The 17,589-nt window shown below is 45.9% G+C and overlaps 1 protein-coding gene across 1 annotated transcript in view; it reads right to left on the minus strand.

Moving 5' to 3' along the window:
* The window catches only part of KCNH8 (potassium voltage-gated channel subfamily H member 8), a 163,554-nt gene that overhangs the window by 21,004 nt on the left and 124,961 nt on the right, over nt 1-17,589 (minus strand). The window lies entirely within an intron of this gene.

Here is a 17,589-nt window from a genome sequence, read left to right on the forward strand (position 1 = left end):
TGGCGTAAGTGTGTGGTATGAGACAACATCCCTAGCAAATATAGTTGATTTGGAATGATAGATTGATATATATTATGTAGTTTTGTTCGCATGAGTCATACCTTGGTTTTTTTAAAAAAAATCTATCTCCTAATACAAGCGTTGCAGCTAAATAAATGCTCTTGCTTTTGTTCTGTACCAATTTGGTTTGCTTGGACTTGCTCATTAATAAATTTGCTGCAGATCAAGATGATGGATCTCAGTGCAGGATCAGACCTGAAGCTAGGCAGAAATCTAGAATGCTTGATTAAGAGATCAGATAAAAAAAGACTGAGTTCAGTTAACTATTTAGTTCAGTGGCATCAACTTTTGGGACACATCTCATTCTGGTCTCAGTGAGGGCTCTCAGTCCAGCTTCTGAGAAACCCTTCTAATATTAATTGAGCCATAATTTTTCAAACACTGACAATGGAAAGCCCAAAGTAATTAAATAGCAAATAAAGCAAGCTAACAAAGCACTCCTCCTTCTAACAATAATTAGCATCAGCCTCTTGTGTTTTATTAAATGCACTTTTGTATTGTCGAAGGCTTTCACGGCCGGAATCACTTGGGTGCTGTGTGGTTTCCGGGCTGTATGGCCGTGTTCTAGCAGCATTCTCTCCTGACGTTTCGCCTGCATCTGTGGCTGGCATCTTCAGAGGATCTGATGTTGGAAAAGCAAGTGGAGTATATATCTGTCCAGGGTGTGTGGGGAGTGTCCAGGGTGGGTGGGGAAACCTTGTCTATGAGTAACAAAGGCGGCAACCAGGTCAATAGTTGAGGGCATCTGAATAGAAGTATGAGTAACAATGAAGACTATAGCCTGGGAGTAACCCTGTAGATAGCAAGGTCACTGGTGGGAGCAGAAAAATCAGCCAGAAAAATCAGCAATAGCAGAACACATGATAAACCAACCTGGACATAGAATATTATTTGAAAAAACATAAATTCTGGACCACTCTGAAAGCCACTACGTCAGACTACACAGAGAAGCAATTGAAATCCATAAGCACATGGACAATTTTAACAGGAAGGAAGAAACTCTGAAAATGAACAGAACTTGGCTGCCAGTGTTGAAAAATACTAGGGTCAAGACTGTGTCAAACCAGCTCCACACAAACACAGGATGACCATAGACAAAAGAAACAGGCCAGGATACTTCTATTCAGATGCTCCCACCAGTGACCTTGCTATCTACAGGGTTACTCCCAGGCTATAGTCTTCATTGTTACTCATGCCCCACCCACCCTGGACACTCCCCACACACCCTGGACAGATATATACTCCACTTGCTTTTCCAACATCAGATCCTCTGAAGATGCCAGCCACAGATGCAGGCGAAACGTCAGGAGAGAATGCTGCTAGAACACGGCCATACAGCCCGGAAACCACACACCACCCAAATGCACTTTTGATCAAGTTTCAATCATTTTTAAAAATCTTCTACAAAGTTCTTGTGAGATTTCCAAGTTTACAAGGTATAATTTGAAAATTTAGATAAAGGGGAAAAAGGCAGGAAAAGCCACTTAAACTTGGGTGCTTTTCTGACAAGTGCCACTGATTTTTTTCAGTGATCTCACCATTTCTTGCTACTTCCTCTCACACTTGCAAAACAAGTTGACTCACATCCTGGAGACTATTGATCAGGAGAGTGCTAGCATAACTAGAAGGGACAGATTACATTTTATAAAGATCCAAAGATTTGCCTAAAAACTTGAGCTCAGTTTGTTTCCTACAAATGAAGCGTCAGGATGAAATATGAGAATAAATGCCGGAAGGAAACAATTTTCAATTGTAGGGCTGCCTGTGATAGGGATACTTTTCTGTGTTTCCTTCTAAGTCTCTTCTTTTGCTCTTCCTGACTCTCCTTCTGTCTCCAGACACTGAGCAGCTCCCACAGACACAAACAAAGACAAGAACAGACAAAAACAGGAGGAAATCTAAAAATTAGGGAAGTCTCATTGTGGCTGTTGCACTTGTCTGTCTCTGAGTACATCTACTATCAGAGGAATTAATTATAATAGGACCTGAGGAAGTGTCCTAGTTTCTGATCTCTAAATTTTAAAAAAATGGTGATGGAGCCTTGCTTATCTGTAAAGAAGAAGGACATTAAATAAGAGGCACAATACAGGAAGGTTTTTTTTCCAATAAAAAGTTCAATGACGAGTTTAAAATAGATTTAACTAGTTTTAGCAGGTTTCCCATGGACACCAGAAGAAGAACATGGATTGGTTGGGTAAATTACATTTGTATTGAACTTTTGCCCAAATTGACAAGGTATAATTAAATGCTTAATAACTCATTCCATCTTACCAGTTATCAACTATTTGGAATTAAATAATGGTGACTTACAATTCAACCCTTCAAAGCAGTTATTCCCTTTTAGGTCAATTGAAGTCAGTGGGGTTAGCTGAGTTTAATTCTGGTTAGGTATGGATTGTACTGTGGGGTCACAGGGACCTGATTAACATTAGAATTGGGGCACTGGAGTGGAGAGCTTCAGCCTCCCCATCGCCACCACTTTCATGCTGTTTTTCCAACTTGAAATGACTTTGGAGGCAATTTTAATCCATGAAGGGATCACCTCCACAGGGCAAACAAGAACCCCTAGGGATTTGGGAAAATGGCTTACGGCAGAGCTCAAACCCCTTCTCCCATCCATGCTGTGGACCCAATCAAAACTGAGTCTCTGCAATGATTTGGAAATTAGCTACTAGCTGCAGCCATCTGTTAAAATTTTTCGTTTTTGGTTTGCTTCCACAAGGGTCACTCCCTTCTCTGAGAAAACCAAGCCTGACTCTGAGCTCCAGAGCTATTACCAGATTCACTTTCTACCCTTACCATCATCAGATCAAAGTGGTTCTGAAGGAAGTGTCTTGGACTACAGGAAGAACCTTAGGTAACTGAGAAACCCCAAGGACCATTCCTGTCTCAAATTCTATTGAATTAGTAGCTGTGAAAGCCATTTTGTGGAAGGTTCACTTTTGAAGTGATGCTTTGGAGTGCAATGTTTACCCTGCTTTTAAATAGGTCAATTGAGTGGGGCTTAAGGGAAAGGATAATAGTAATCTAACTATGGTTGATGTCAGGTCTTAGCTGGTTTCCCTATCCTTCCCCCCTTCCCCCCCTACACAATCCCCATCCCTCAGTTGTTCATGGTATTTTTCCTTTCCTATTTGTTTTCCCTCCTTTATTCTCTCCCTCCTCCTTGACTGATTATCCTGTCATTGTTATCAATTGTTATCAATGTTTAAAGGCACCAACTAGAATTTTTAGAATATTCTATCATATTTGTTAGATGCCTGTACTATCTAATTGGTTATAGTTTTGGTTGTGAGATGCCCTGAGTCTGAGTTTGGTTGGGAAAGGGCAAAATAAAAATCAAATAAATCAAATAAATAAAAATAAAAGCTGAAACGAACAATTCCAAGGATTATCTTACTCCAAAGAGGAAGTTTATTGCACAACAGAAGGACAGAACATTTGGATACAAAGTAAAAATGAATTCTAACTGACACTCAAAAGATGTGACCAGATAAACCCGTACTGCAGGGTGGAGGAATAATTTTCATAAAAAATGGGAAAGATGACAAATCTGGCACCAGGTAAACATCCAAAGACAGGAATTATAAAGCTTGGGCTCCACAACTAACCAGGGCCCTATAATATTATATGTCCTTCAAAATTTTTGCAAATTCCAAACATACACAGAGATTTTTTAAATTACCAAATTTTACAGTACTTATTTCATAAGGACTCCCAGTTTCTTCTGCACCAAATATTAATCCTTAAACCTCAAAAACAATTTTTAGCACTTGGTAATTAAGCAATGAAATAAAATTAAACCTTCATTATCGTTACCGATAAAAAGTCTCCCTTTTCTCTGTTAGTTCTTATTTTAACAATTCTTAACCTTCAAAACTATTAGTCATCAATCAATGTTTTCTGTTTTGTCTAAATACTCTACCAAGGGTTTCCAATTGTCCATAAGCTTAATTTAGTTATTTTCTTTGAGTAGGAAAGTTAATTTGGCCATCTCTGCCAGCTCTAATACCTTCACTCACTGTTCTTCAATTGTAGATATAGCTGGAGTATTCTATTTCTGCATGTATAATATTCTTGCTGTTGCTGTGATATAAAGTTTCATATTTTCTTTCCAGAGACCTATACATAAGTCCCAGCAGATAAGCCTCAAGTTTCATTTGTGTAGTCATCATTAATTTTTAAAAATTATTTTATTTTAATATATTTATTTATATTTGCATTTACACCTTGCCCTCCCCAATAGGACTCAGGGCAGCAAACAACAACAAAATATCAGCATTAAAACAATAATAAAAACATCAGTAGATGACATCAAAACCCACTTCAACATGGGAGGTCAATGAAGGTACATGTCAGGCCAGCTGGGTGGTTGGAAAAGCCTGGTGGAAATGCTCCATCTTGCAGGCCCTGCGGAACTCATTCAAGTCCTACAGGGCCCTAATCTCAGCAGTGAGCTTATTCCACCAGGTAGGGGCCAGTGCTGAAAAAGCACTGGCCCTTGCGGAAGCCAGCTGGAGCTTCTTTGGGCTAGAATCTCCAGTAGGTTCCCCTTTGACAAATGGGGGAACCTGGTGGGGCAATATGGGGAGAGGCGGTCCCATAGGTATGCCAACACTAACACTTTGAACATGGTCCGGAACTCGGTCGGCAGCCAGTGGGGCTGGTACAGGACCAGAGTGATCTGATCCCCACTTTGTCCTCCAGAAAGGAGCCTGGCTGCCACATGCTGGGTGAGCTTTAATTTCCAGGTCATGAACAAAGGAAGGCCAGCATATATTGAGTATGCATTGACCTCCAAAATCCCTTAGGCCATTTCTGGATGGGCCAAAATCAACAATTTTGGCCCAGTAAAATACTATTTTGGGTGGGAGCCTTCACACAGGTGCTGCTGCCAAATTGATACAGCGGCGCTCTCTTCCTCCCAAAATAATGTTTTTAAACCATGCTTGGGGAGTGAGGTTTTTGGAAAATGCCAGCTTCCATTCAGTGCTGAGTAAACGGCACCATGTGGAAGCTGCTGTAATTCCCATGGCCCTCCTGGACGCCTCCTACCTCCTGCCGCCTTCTGTCACTTTGTGGAGGCCAGGGGACATCCCTCCTGGCCTTCGACCCCAGAGCCACTCTGGCCATGGGAGCATGTCCCCTGGCCTCCACAATGCGATGGAAAACAGCAGGAGGGAAAAGCTGTTCAGGAGTGGCGCAGGCTGCGCAGCCAGTTGGACCATTCATGCAAACGATCCTGAGGGGTGCATCAGCATAAACTATGCCGATGCACCCCCACTCAGATGACCATGCAGAAATAACCTTAGTTTTTCCACAACTCCACTATAAGTGATAAAAAGTCCCTTCTTGATGTTCACATTTCCAACACATTTAAAACAATTTTTGTAAATCTGTGCCAGTTTTTCTGGTATATACCAACAATACATCCTTTTTATAAAAAGTAATCTTTCAAATTGGAGTTTAATGTATATTTAAGCCCCCTTGACCACATATTCTCCCATTGTTCAAATTGGCTATTGTACCTAATATTGGTAGCCCATTTTATCATATATTCTTTGACCTGTTTTCCTTCTGTTTCCAGACTCAACAAAAATTTGTACATTTTAGCAATAGCAAATTAATCATTTGTGCATAGTTTCCTTTCCAATTAATTCTGGGTTTCCTCAAAACCATACAATTTTTTGTCTAGTTTAAATCTCTCCTGTACTTGTAAATAGGAAAACCAATCACAATTAATACTTTTTACATGCAATTTCTCTCTAGTTTTCATTTTATAGTCTCCTTGTGAACAATCTAGGATATCAATATAGATATTCCATATCTTATCAAAAGTCATTTCACTCCTGTATAGTGCTTCTTGAGGTGACAGCCACCTTGGCATTTTTTTGACAAAGCCTAAGTTTGAATTTATTCCATAGTTTAATATGGCATGTCTGATGAAGTGATTATTAAAATCATTGGTAGGATGCCAACCAAATTTAAAATCATGTCGTTCTAAGTCCAGTAATCTTCTATTTCTTCAAGCAATCCATTTTTTATTCTAAATAACTAAATAACAGGAAGTAAATGGGCCCCATGATATTATACATCCTCAACCCCCCCCCCCATTTTACTTACATGCTTTGAATAGTCACTATGGTGTGTTTAGCATATAAGAAAATTCCTATATATTGCACAGAACAATTTTCTTAGGTTCTCTGTACTTGGCTTTGTACCTTGGCACCCCCTTTTATATAACTGTAAAAACAAGACACAAACCTAGCCTTCATACTGGATTTATGCTCAAAATGAAATGCTAATATGCTTAGCACTAAACACACAATTCTGTTTCTGACTATTGGGAATATGAATGTAGATCAAATGCCATATGCTTTGCTCCTAGGGATTTTCCTGTGTGGTAATGGAAAATACATGAGGATATAACAAGGGATTACTGTATCACCTCAAAGCTTAGAGACTCATACCTGTTCATCTCTCTCTACTTTTGCAGGAGGTTTTTTTTAATGAAATATGCAAATCCCTAAACTGCAGTCCAGTGAGGCCAATGCAGTCTGAAGGACCTTTTAGGTTAGCTGTAATTGTTAATGTAACTAAACTCAATAATTGAATACAATATTCCCAAGACAATTTCCTGTTCCAGCATGGTCTACATTTTAATTTTTCACTTCACCAGTTTGCTTGCTCTGCATTATTGCAGCTTCTGTTCTTTTCTGGTGCTTCTTTATGCATCTTTAGTGAGCTGGAGAACTATTAAATGCCCAGAAGCGGGTGCCTCACACTCCCTCTGCACCAATGGAAAGAGTTCTGTAAGTAACAACAAAACTCTTGTTTCTTTTGTTTCTGAGCTATTATTAGTTTTATTGTGAAAGCAGGAAAAAATAAAGGGCATGATACACAGGAGAAATTGTAAACTTATGGACGGAGCTTTCCTCTCCCTTTGCTCATATAGGATTGTGCACATCACTCATTACCTGGAAAGGGAGGCAGGTGTGCTTCTTTTGTTCCTTTCCAGCTCCCTCTCCCCAATTCAGGCTCCTGTGGGAAATTAATTTTAATGTCTAGTTAATGTAAATTCTTTGTCTCAGTCCTGGATTGGAAAGGCTGAGCCGGTTGGGAACACAGATAATTTCCCAGACCTCTCTCTCTCTCTCTCTCTCTCTCTCTCTCTCTCTCTCTCTCTCTCTCTCTCTCTCTCTCTCTGTGTGTGTGTGTGTGTGTGTGTGTGTGTGTAAAAAGTACCACCAAGTCAAGCTGACTTATGGTGACTCTGTAAAGATACATTTATGGAAATAGTTTAGTTAAAATAGAATGCAAAAATTAATAATTCTGGATTTCCAAATGAACAGAGCTGTAAATAAGAATAGGCAGTATTAATTGTCTGGCATTACACTCAAATTAACTACTTTTATAACATGAAGCTTTCCAGAAGCTTCCATAGTCAGTAATTCTGATAGAAATGATCCTAAAGTAGATCTTGTTTAATGGATTACGCCTTCTGTTCAAGAAGTTGTTTGATGAATCACAATGAAGGGTAAAATGTATGTTAAAAATATAATGAAACCCTCACAAGATAAGCAATTTAAGTAGGGAGTGATTTTAAGCAGCTAGGTGGTTAAGGGCTGTTTAACCTTTAACTGACAGCCATTTTCCTATTCTAAATTTCAGTTGCCACTATTCTGAAGTGTTCCAGATATACCTATCTCTGAAACTATGGGGAGAGGGTGAATTTGGGTGAGGAACTGGTGAAGAAACAGACATCTATGAAAGGATTATGCTCTATGCTTCTCAGTTTAAATTTGCCACTTTCCAGAAGTTCTTGACTTAAAGAAAAATTATACCAGGGCTTCATCAAATCCCTTTGTTTGTAACATGTAGCTTGCTTCAGTAAGATATACCATGTGGTGAGAATGAAGAAAACATGCATCATTATGAATGCTGTAACCTTGTAACAATAAGCAAGAAGAATGCTGACTGAAGTACAAGAAAGATGGTTGCTAGTTTTCATCTAGAACAGTGGTGGCAAACCTTTGGCACTCCAGGTGTTATGGACTACAATTCCCATCAGCCCCTGCCAGCATGGCCAATTGGCCATTCTGGAAGGGGCTGATGGGAATTGTAGTCCATAACATCTGGAGTGCCAAAGGTTCGCCACCACGGATCTAGAAGGTTGTACTAAACTCATAAGACTTCACAGATGATCCAGAAATTGCTCTTCTTCAATGAAATGTCAGTAGTAAACTCACAGTGTCACAGGCACTTTGCAAGTTATAGCCTTCAACAGCACAGATCTGAACTCTTGTAGTGACAGAGATAAATACAAATGAAAAGTTTGTTGTAGTAATGCACTGCCGACCCAGCAGCGCCGTGGTAGAACGTTGGGACGCCAACGGACCTACGGCCTTGCCGGTCGCACCGCACCCCCACTCCTCATCCCCCCATGAGTCACGGGTCATGAACTGTCTGAGCTCTCTCTCTCTCAATCACCCGAGGCGGCATGGGGACAATGGTCTTGCCCCAGGTGAGGAATTGGGCTCCAGGCAGGCTTACGGCTCGCCCTCTCCGCCGCAGTAGCCAGAGTAGAAGATCATGCCCATCACGCCGGTGATCTCCCGACCTCCCAGCTCTCCCGGAACTCCCCGGTCCTCCCTCCCTACGCCCCCGATAGGAATGTAGCAATAAGAGGTGCCAGGAACCCGGCAGAGCCCGGGAGGCTTTCAGCTAAGAGCACGGACCTCCGGTCTCCCGGCTGCTGGCGATCTCCACCAGTCAATGTTATCTCAGCGTCTGCGTCTGCCGTTCTTGCGCTGACCCACGATGGAGTGACTACAAGCTGGTGCGAAGCTCCCGGCGAATCCTCGAACCTCCACCCTGCTCACCGTCACAGCCTGCAGGGGAAGGGCGGCGATACCGAAGTCCAGGCTGGATGCGAGCGCAATCCAGGGACCACCGTTTCGGTATTGCACCTGTCCCTCTGGATCGGCGCATCCAGAGACTGCGCATCCTAGGACACTCTCTCGTCCGGCGGAACACGGTGAGGTGAGTATAGGGGAAGAGCTTGCAAAAGCAGGGCTTATGAGCAAGCCGTTGGCCGAACTGAAAGCGTTAAGCCCGAAATGCGGCAGGAGTCCCAGTAAAGAGAAGGGAGCTGCGCAAATTGGTTGAAGGAGATTGAAGCTCGAGGTGAAATCCCAGCATGAGGTACCCAGAGGGGGGGACATTGAATCTTAAGGACTGGGGAAAACATCGAGCGGGCGCCTCTTCGCACAGAGCCTCCGTAGCGCCCGATGTCGCTTTACTACTGAAGCGATGGAGAGCAATGTTTTGCATGCGCCATCAGCCCTGCTGACCTATGGCTCCCTTGCACTTGCTGTAGGCCGCCCTCCTTTCGATCTTTCAGCCTTCAATTTCCAACCCGAATTTTTTCTCCTATCCACTGGGTGGGACGCCCTGTCCTCCTTCTGCCTAACCCTCGGCTCCCTCACCCCAGATTCAAAGCTCTCCCAGCGGCTCAGCCGCCCCCTCCCCTGCTCCGCCTTCATTTTCCAAAGCCACTGCTCCTCCCGTCAGGCGCCGCGTAATGTAGCGGAGTTTCAAAACCCTGCGCCAGAGCGGTATTAGCCACGATCTGCAGAAGAGAGAAACCCTGGCCGAGGAAGAGGCGATGCCGATATCCCGCTTTACGCATTTGTGCCCCGTCCACTTCACAGATGTCACCGTGGGGGAGGATGGCATGAGTTGGCGGGTTGGCGCCAGTACCGGCCCCTTGAGCTATAATATCCTCACCGAGGAGCTCATGGCATACCGCTGGTCGCCCGGGGACGTGCTGGGAGTCACCAGCCCCTATGCTTGAGAGAGCATGCTCCGGGGCAGTCGCTGAGGAGTCACCCTAATGGTCCCGGACTGACTGGAAGAGGGCCACCTTCGCGCATGCTCCTGAGGCCCCTGCACAATTTTGTGAGTCTGGGAGGGCGAGTTCCGCCAGCAATGCCTTAGCAACAGGGGCAACTTCCGCGCTCCGGCGAGCGCCCTACACCGCCGCTTACAACTTCACGGCCCGATGCCTTCCAGTAACCCCAACAATCAGATTGTCACCGCCTGAAGCCACCCTATACGGTGCAGCCTCATCGGAGATGCGCAAATTACAAAGGCGTTTGTCAGGGTCCCCAATTCTGGCCAGCAGCCCACACAGAGCTTCTCCATCCGGCCAAAACCCCAAGAACCCCTATGCGGAGTTTGTGGACAGCAGGCTCAGGAAGCTCTCAAGAGGCGGAGTTGATGCTTGCCCGGGGAGGCTCAGGCGAACTCCTTAAAAGCGTCTTTTGCCAAAGAGCGCCTCCGCTGAGTGCCGCCGAAAAGCAATCACAGGCTTAAGAGTACAGAACCTGGGACTGGACAACCGAGCATGCTTAAAGGCTTGCCAGGACCTCTCCGGGTCCTTCGCCCACTGCGGACCTCCTGACGCGGCCCTCTCATTGCTAGGAAACAGCCCGAGGCAGATGTTTCCGAATTGCCACCAGATCCGGACACTTCCGTTAAAGATTGCAAGGCTGCCCGGTAGAGGGGGGGCCTACAACCCAGCCACCGAGGGGGGTCTCCCCCCAAGGGGAAAAGACCCTCAGGGAGGCCCGTCCCCGAGCCTTCTCCACCCCTAAACAAGAACTATCCCTTATGTGCAGGGGGCACTGGCCCTCGCTTCGCCCGGAGCCAGCGTACGCACCCCAATGTGGGCGGGCGGCATCCTGCAAGGAGCGGCCTCCACGCGAGGGGCAGCGCTTGCTCGCTGTCACGGGCTCCCTCGCCCAAGAGCATCCCGCCCAGCCCACTCCTCCACACCAGCTCCAGAGGCCCAGGTGAACCCCAGGGTGCGGGAGCCCCGGCATTGCGTCATCAGCGATGAAGTGACGGGGCGGCCTGATCCAGTGGCCGGCTGGGACACATTTGGGCACCCGAGGGAGGAGGAAGGGGCAGGCCACACCGGAAGCCCAAAATCCGGGTGGCAACTCATAAGCCGCCCTCCCACTTGCCATGGGAGGCGCAGAGGCAAGTAAGCCCGCCCCCACTGCCCTCCCACTCCCGTGGACCACGAAGACCCCCAGTATGGAAGTAGGGAAGCAGTGTAAGCCACTGCCCAGAGAGAAATTGACTGCCATGCACCAGCTTCGTGCGGAGGAGCAGCTGGCTGGCGGGCCACGATACAGAGACTCTCAACATCTCCATGGAACACACCTGTCTTTGCTGTAATAAAAAGAAAGAGTGGCCGATGGCCCGATTGCTACAGGATCTCCAGGCAGTAAATGCCTGCATCCAGCCCATGGGCCCTCTTCAATCTGCGGTCTACCCAACCCCAACCTTATCCCCTCGGACTACCAGGTCCTGGTTGTTGACCTGAAAGGATTGTTTCTTTTGTATGGCCTTCCCCTCTCTCCCGAAGACCGAGGTACATTTTACGGCTTTTTCCACCGGTGCGGTTGGCTTAATCATCAGCAGCCCACGGCCAGATACCAATGAAAAGTCTTGCCCAGGAGATGCTCCAACGAAGCCCCACAGCTTGTTGTCCCAGTTTTCGTCCATCATGCTTCAAGCCCGTTCGGCGCCAAAGCGCCCGGAGACCATAATCATCCATTACATAGGATGATATCTAAATGTCTTGCCGCACCGACCATCCCCCCAGCGGTGGAGTAGCAGCTGCGCTGGCCCGTACGTTAAAACAGGCAGAGCCTATACCCATTGCTCTCCCGAAAGGTGCAGAAGAGAGCAGAGCCATTCTTGTATCTGGGGCATAAACTCCCTCCACTCCCCTACTCCGCCCCTGTCATACCAGAGATACAAATCCCAGATGCGCCCACGCGCTCACTCCAGCTGCAGCAGCTGCTCCGGAACCCTCAATAGTGGAGTCCGCCCCTTCTTTGCTTACCTCCACCTCACCTCCTTGCTCCAGCCCCCCCCTGTTTTTCGCGTACTCCCGGCTCGCTTACCAAAGATCCAGGGGATAGAGATCCAGCTCACCCAAAAGCACAAGAGGCGCCTTTCGGGCAGTAAGGGGAGGTCCTAGCCCGCCGATGGAGTGGATGGCCGGGTCCCCCTCAAGGATCAACCTCTCTTTCCCTCTTCCTCTTGAGACACCCCCCCTCCCCAACCCGGAGGTCCTAGGAGGGTTTGCACCACAGCCGCCACAAACAGCCTTCTTGGGTCGGACCATGGCTCACCACCTACCTCGTATTGCCCGCATAAAATCCTCTCCACCCAGCGGGGCCCAGCTTTTACGCCCAGATCTCATCAACGGCAAAGGCGTCCAGGCGCACTCTGAGAGCCCAATGGTGGGATGGGACCCCGAAAAAATCGTCATGCCTCTAAACAGAAGCAGAATTCCAGCATCTCTTGAGCGGCTTCCTCACCCCTCCAGCTGGCCCTAGAAAATTTGCGTGGGGAGATCCTCTTCCACCTCCCCAGACCCTCGCCTCACTCTCCTCCACTGTACCCCTGTCCCATTCGACCCATTTACGCTGGCCTCTGCCCCACTCCAGAAGGCGCCCCCACCACATCTTCGCCCGGCCCAGCCCAGCCCGGGGGGGCAAGCTGGCGTCGGCGCCATTGCATTTCAACAAAATGGTCGATGGCAGACAGCTTACACGCCGCCAAGCCTCCAGCTCAGCGGAGCGAACTCGCCGCTGACCATTCTGGCCTTTCAAACTTTCCCCAACCCTTCAACCTTCTGGTCGATTCCCAATACGTGGCGCACGTGATGCGCCCACCTACCGGAGCCTACGTGGCCCCCCGAATCGACTCAAACCTCATGAGTCTCTTCCTGACATTCACGGAACCTACTAGCATCCAGAACCTCTCCAGTACTTGCCGTGGGCCATATGCGCAGCCACCGCTCCAGGCCCCCCCCTCAGCGAGGGGAACCAGCACGCATGGACAGACGCTACCCACATCTCCACCCTCTTCTCCGACCCCTTCCAATCACACGATTTCTTCCACCAGGGGGCAAAAGCACTCGCCCGATCCTGTAGCATCCCCTCAACCAGGCACAATCCATCGTTAAAATCTTGTGCTCAATGCTCACGCCTTGGCCCTCGTCAGACCCGGGGGTAAACCCGAGGGCCTGGCAAAATGACTTGTGGCAAATGGGCGTAACCCTGGTCCCTGCCCTAGCCCCCTGGAAGCACCTACATGTAACTATAGATACCTGCTCGAGGTGCGTCTGGGCCACACACCCTCCGGTGAAACAACCAATCCGTCATCCAGCACCTCTTTGCATGCATAACCGTCATGGGCCGCCCCCTCCGCCTTAAAAACGGACAACGCGCCCGCATATTCTTCCGCGGCCATGCTCCAGTTCTGCACCAACTGGGGAATCGTGTTAACACACGGAATTCCCTACAACAGCACCGGGCAAGCAATCGTTGAGAGAGCAAATTGCAACTTCAAAGAAATTTTAGCCAGACAAACTAAAGAAAGGGGAGGTAGCCCCCCCCATTTAGGCCACATACAACAAACAGTTTCAAAAGTACTCTTCACCATCAATCATCTAAATCTACTCGCCCTACCATCAGGGCAACAGGTCACCCCCGTAGAAAGACACTTCAGGCAGTCAGACCCCCTCCCCCACGCCAAGGTCTACTACCGCCAGCTCCCAGATCGAACCTGGCGGGGACCGGCCCCCCTCATAACCTGGGGAAGGGGGTATGCTTCAGTCCTTCTCCCTACAGGTCCTCTATGGATTCCAGCCCGACATGTCCGACCGGCTCGAGGAACGATGCCAAACGAAGCCAGGCCACACCACGAAGATGGAACAGGTCCCCCCGGAGTATCCCGTCCCATAGCCTCAGCAGACTTACAATCAGCATCGGAACGACCCGAGGGCCCAGAAGATCCGCCTAACCCGAAGACTCCCGCAGCAGCCGACCCGCCTCTAGACGCCCAAGAATCCCAAAGCTGCAGCCTTTGCGGCTATCACTGCGGATTTTACAGCCATCAGCAGCTACTCATACAACTACCCCCCACCGGTGACAATCGGTCACCCCCTGCAGGACCTTCATCTACAACCGCCATCCTCCTTTCCTCCCCACCGCCCCCCGGCTGGAATTTGAACTTACAGCCGGGAACATCCCTGATAGGTTAACCCTTGGAACTCTCCGCTGCCTTCAGCCACTTGAATATTATCGGAACACGCCTTCTTTCACAACCTTGCTCGCAAGAATCACCGAACTTGCAATGCTAAAGACTATCGGTAGCTCTCTCTACAATCCTTAGAAATCCATGGACTCTAACACCATCACTCTATAGTTTTGGTAGTCAAACAGCAAGAGCCATGCATTGGACAATTATGCAACCACGGGTCGCCTTCTCGCCGTACATCACCCAGCCTATGTATCATTTAACCATGTTTTATTGTTTAAATTTATTGCATGCTCCAATTTTTGAAGTTATATTATTCGTTATTACTGCATTTCCGCCTCGACTACAGTTTGTGTGACTGATTATTTTTCTTATAAACAAATATGTTTCTAAATTCATTTAATGATGTGCAAGGGAGAGATTCCTGACTTTAAAATATATGTAACTTGCAGAACCAAAGAATTTGGTGATCTCAACTGGTTGTAGTTATACAAGCTGACCAGGAATTTACCATGTTAATGGAAATATGTGTGTGTACAGACTATCCAAACCTATAGAGGCACCTCCGTTTAAACAAATACAAATGAGTGGCAAGTGAAAGGAGGATACAGAGAAGCAAGAACATCCTACAACATGTCAACATTAACTAAAGAAGACACTATTCTTGCGTCTTGATGGATCAAAAAATGTGGTGGTTTGCATAGTTCTCAACATGTCAGTAAAATGTATATATATGACCTTTATATGGAGTTGTCAACTCTGGGTTGGGACTTTCATGGAGATTTTGGAGATGGAGCCTGGGGAAAGAAGGGTTTGGGAAGGGTGGGATCTTAGCAAGGTATTTGCCATAGAGTCCATCCTCCAAAGCTACTGTTTTCTCCAGGGATACTTATCTTGGCTGTCTGGATTGCCAGTAAATTAGTCACCAGTTAGTCATTAATGAATTAATCACCAATTCCCTAAAATACTTGGGTCACAGTAACTATCTTGGAAGGACAAGGTACACATAATATGGCTGACAGTGGTTCTTCACTAAGGATGTGGCCAATCTTGTACATATTACACAAGTCTGCGAATTGGTTTCCAAGGATTTTTACTGCTTTCTAACTGTGAAAAGATTGGACAGTTTATGTGCCAGCTAACATAAATTGCCTCAAGTAACAAAAAAACCCCATTCCTACCAAGTGCAACACAGCATTAGAAATCCTTCCTTACATCTCAACTGATAGTATTACACAAATGGTGTAGAGTTGATTTCAGAACACTGAGGATTCCAGCAGCTGCTATGAGATGCTAGAAGCTACTTCTGAAAATTTCAATGTTGGTAAATGTTTTTTTAAAAAGCTGAATGTTTTCAACTTTATTAGTAATGGGAGTTTTTTTAAAGCTGTAGGTTTGTGTGTTTCTAAGTATAGGCACTAAATTTGCAGCATTGCTGCAGAAGGGTCTCCAGGAACCTCCAAGTTTGGTGACATTTGGTTCAGGGAGTCAAATTCTACAGGCCCTTTGAACCAAACTTGGCAGTCCTTCCAAGGAAAGTCACATTCAGCTACACTCCAAATTTTGTGCCTCTACCTTGAAAAACACCCACAGAGAGTCCCCTCTCCAAATTCCCCATAATGGAGCAAAGCCACAACCAAGAATCTGACTGTAGGAAGGCTATTCTTCTAGATAAAGGCACAAAATTTGCTGCAGACCTGCTGGTGACTCTCCTCAGAAGAACCCCAAAGGTTTAGTAAAGTCTGGGAATGGGTCCAATTCTATTGAAGAAAGTGGAAGAAGACCCCCACCACGATGCCTCAAAGACACAGCTGAGAAACAAGTACTAGAAAATGAAGGGAAGGGGTGGTGGTGATGGAAGAATCAAAACAAGAAACCAAAGGATTCTCCCTTCACCCTGCAACCAGAGAAAGAAATCCAAATTTTAAAACACTCTTAAAGAGAAAACACAGACATAACCAAATATAAAACTTGTGTAAAAACAAAAGGCTGCCAAAGAAAAACCCTAAAACAATTAAGAAACCTTAAAACAATTTAAAACCTGGGAAACCAAAGTAGGCTATTTAGACCACACTAGGTCCTGGGGTCTGCTAGTGGATTATGGGGGGCGGGGGAGGAAAAGAAATTCCACACACTCTAACTGAAAATAAAATAAATGAAATTATTTGGAAAATTAACCAGGTACTCCAAAGCATTCAACATCTTCTCTCAGCAGGTAAGTCCAACACAGGTAGGTAATTTGAGCAGTTGCGCCAGCAGCAACTGATAGTGAGGATGTGCTCAACAGTCAAATACAAGCTCAACAGTCAAATACAAGCTCAACAGTCAAATACAAGCTTTTGTAGGCTATTTAGACCACACTAGGTCCTGGGGTCTGCTAGTGGATTATGGGGGGCGGGGGAGGAAAAGAAATTCCACACACTCTAACTGAAAATAAAATAAATGAAATTATTTGGAAAATTAACCAGGTACTCCAAAGCATTCAACATCTTCTCTCAGCAGGTAAGTCCAACACAGGTAGGTAATTTGAGCAGTTGCACCAGCAGCAACTGATAGTGAGGATGTGCTCAACAGTCAAATACAAGCTTTTGTTTTGGCAGTTTGAAGGTTTGCTATCCTCACCAGCAAATGAATGAATCCCCTTGGAAATCAGTGGGGCATCGGCTACACTACTTTTATGCAGGATCACACAGTGTATGACAATGAAAATTTTAAAGTATGTATCACTCCAACACCACTTACCTTTTTTCTTTGTTATGTATACATCCTGCTCATTATTTTCAATTTGAATATTTTATTTGTCAGCACTGGGGGACCACAAATAAAGAAGACAGAGTGCTATTTTTAAGTGGCATATGAGCAATCGGTTCATGCAAATTAAATATCTTGGGTTCAAAGATAGAGTTCTATGGGTTCAAGTGAGCAGTCTTTCTCATCAGAATGTGACACATACTGATAGTATCTAACTGAACCAAAAACAGAAAATTCATGCTTCTTGCAGAGATTTTCATTTTCCTTTGGGAGTTCATTAGGGTTTATGCAATGGCACGGTAAATCTTGTGAGTCACTCGGGCAGCTAGAAGGTTTGGTGAATTAAATTTCTCTGTAACAACACAGGGAAGGTGTTATAACATTTGGGTGCACAGTAGTAATTTCACCTGACAGCACCTAACAAATTAGTGAGTGGTTATGTTATCATATCCCATGACAAATCAGAGAGAAAGACTATGGCACTGGGATCTGGAAGGTATAATATGTGATTTTCACAGCTGGAAATATCCAGATACGAACTCTTTAGAAACTTACTTAAAATCTTGCCCCAGGTTTTAAACTAAATTTCAAATTTGCTTCTGCAATAATACGTTGCTATTAAATATTTCATTCTCAGAGTATTTCATATGC

Source organism: Sphaerodactylus townsendi, linkage group LG11, assembly GCF_021028975.2.
Source record: "Sphaerodactylus townsendi isolate TG3544 linkage group LG11, MPM_Stown_v2.3, whole genome shotgun sequence".
In the NCBI taxonomy this organism is placed as follows: domain Eukaryota; kingdom Metazoa; phylum Chordata; class Lepidosauria; order Squamata; family Sphaerodactylidae; genus Sphaerodactylus; species Sphaerodactylus townsendi.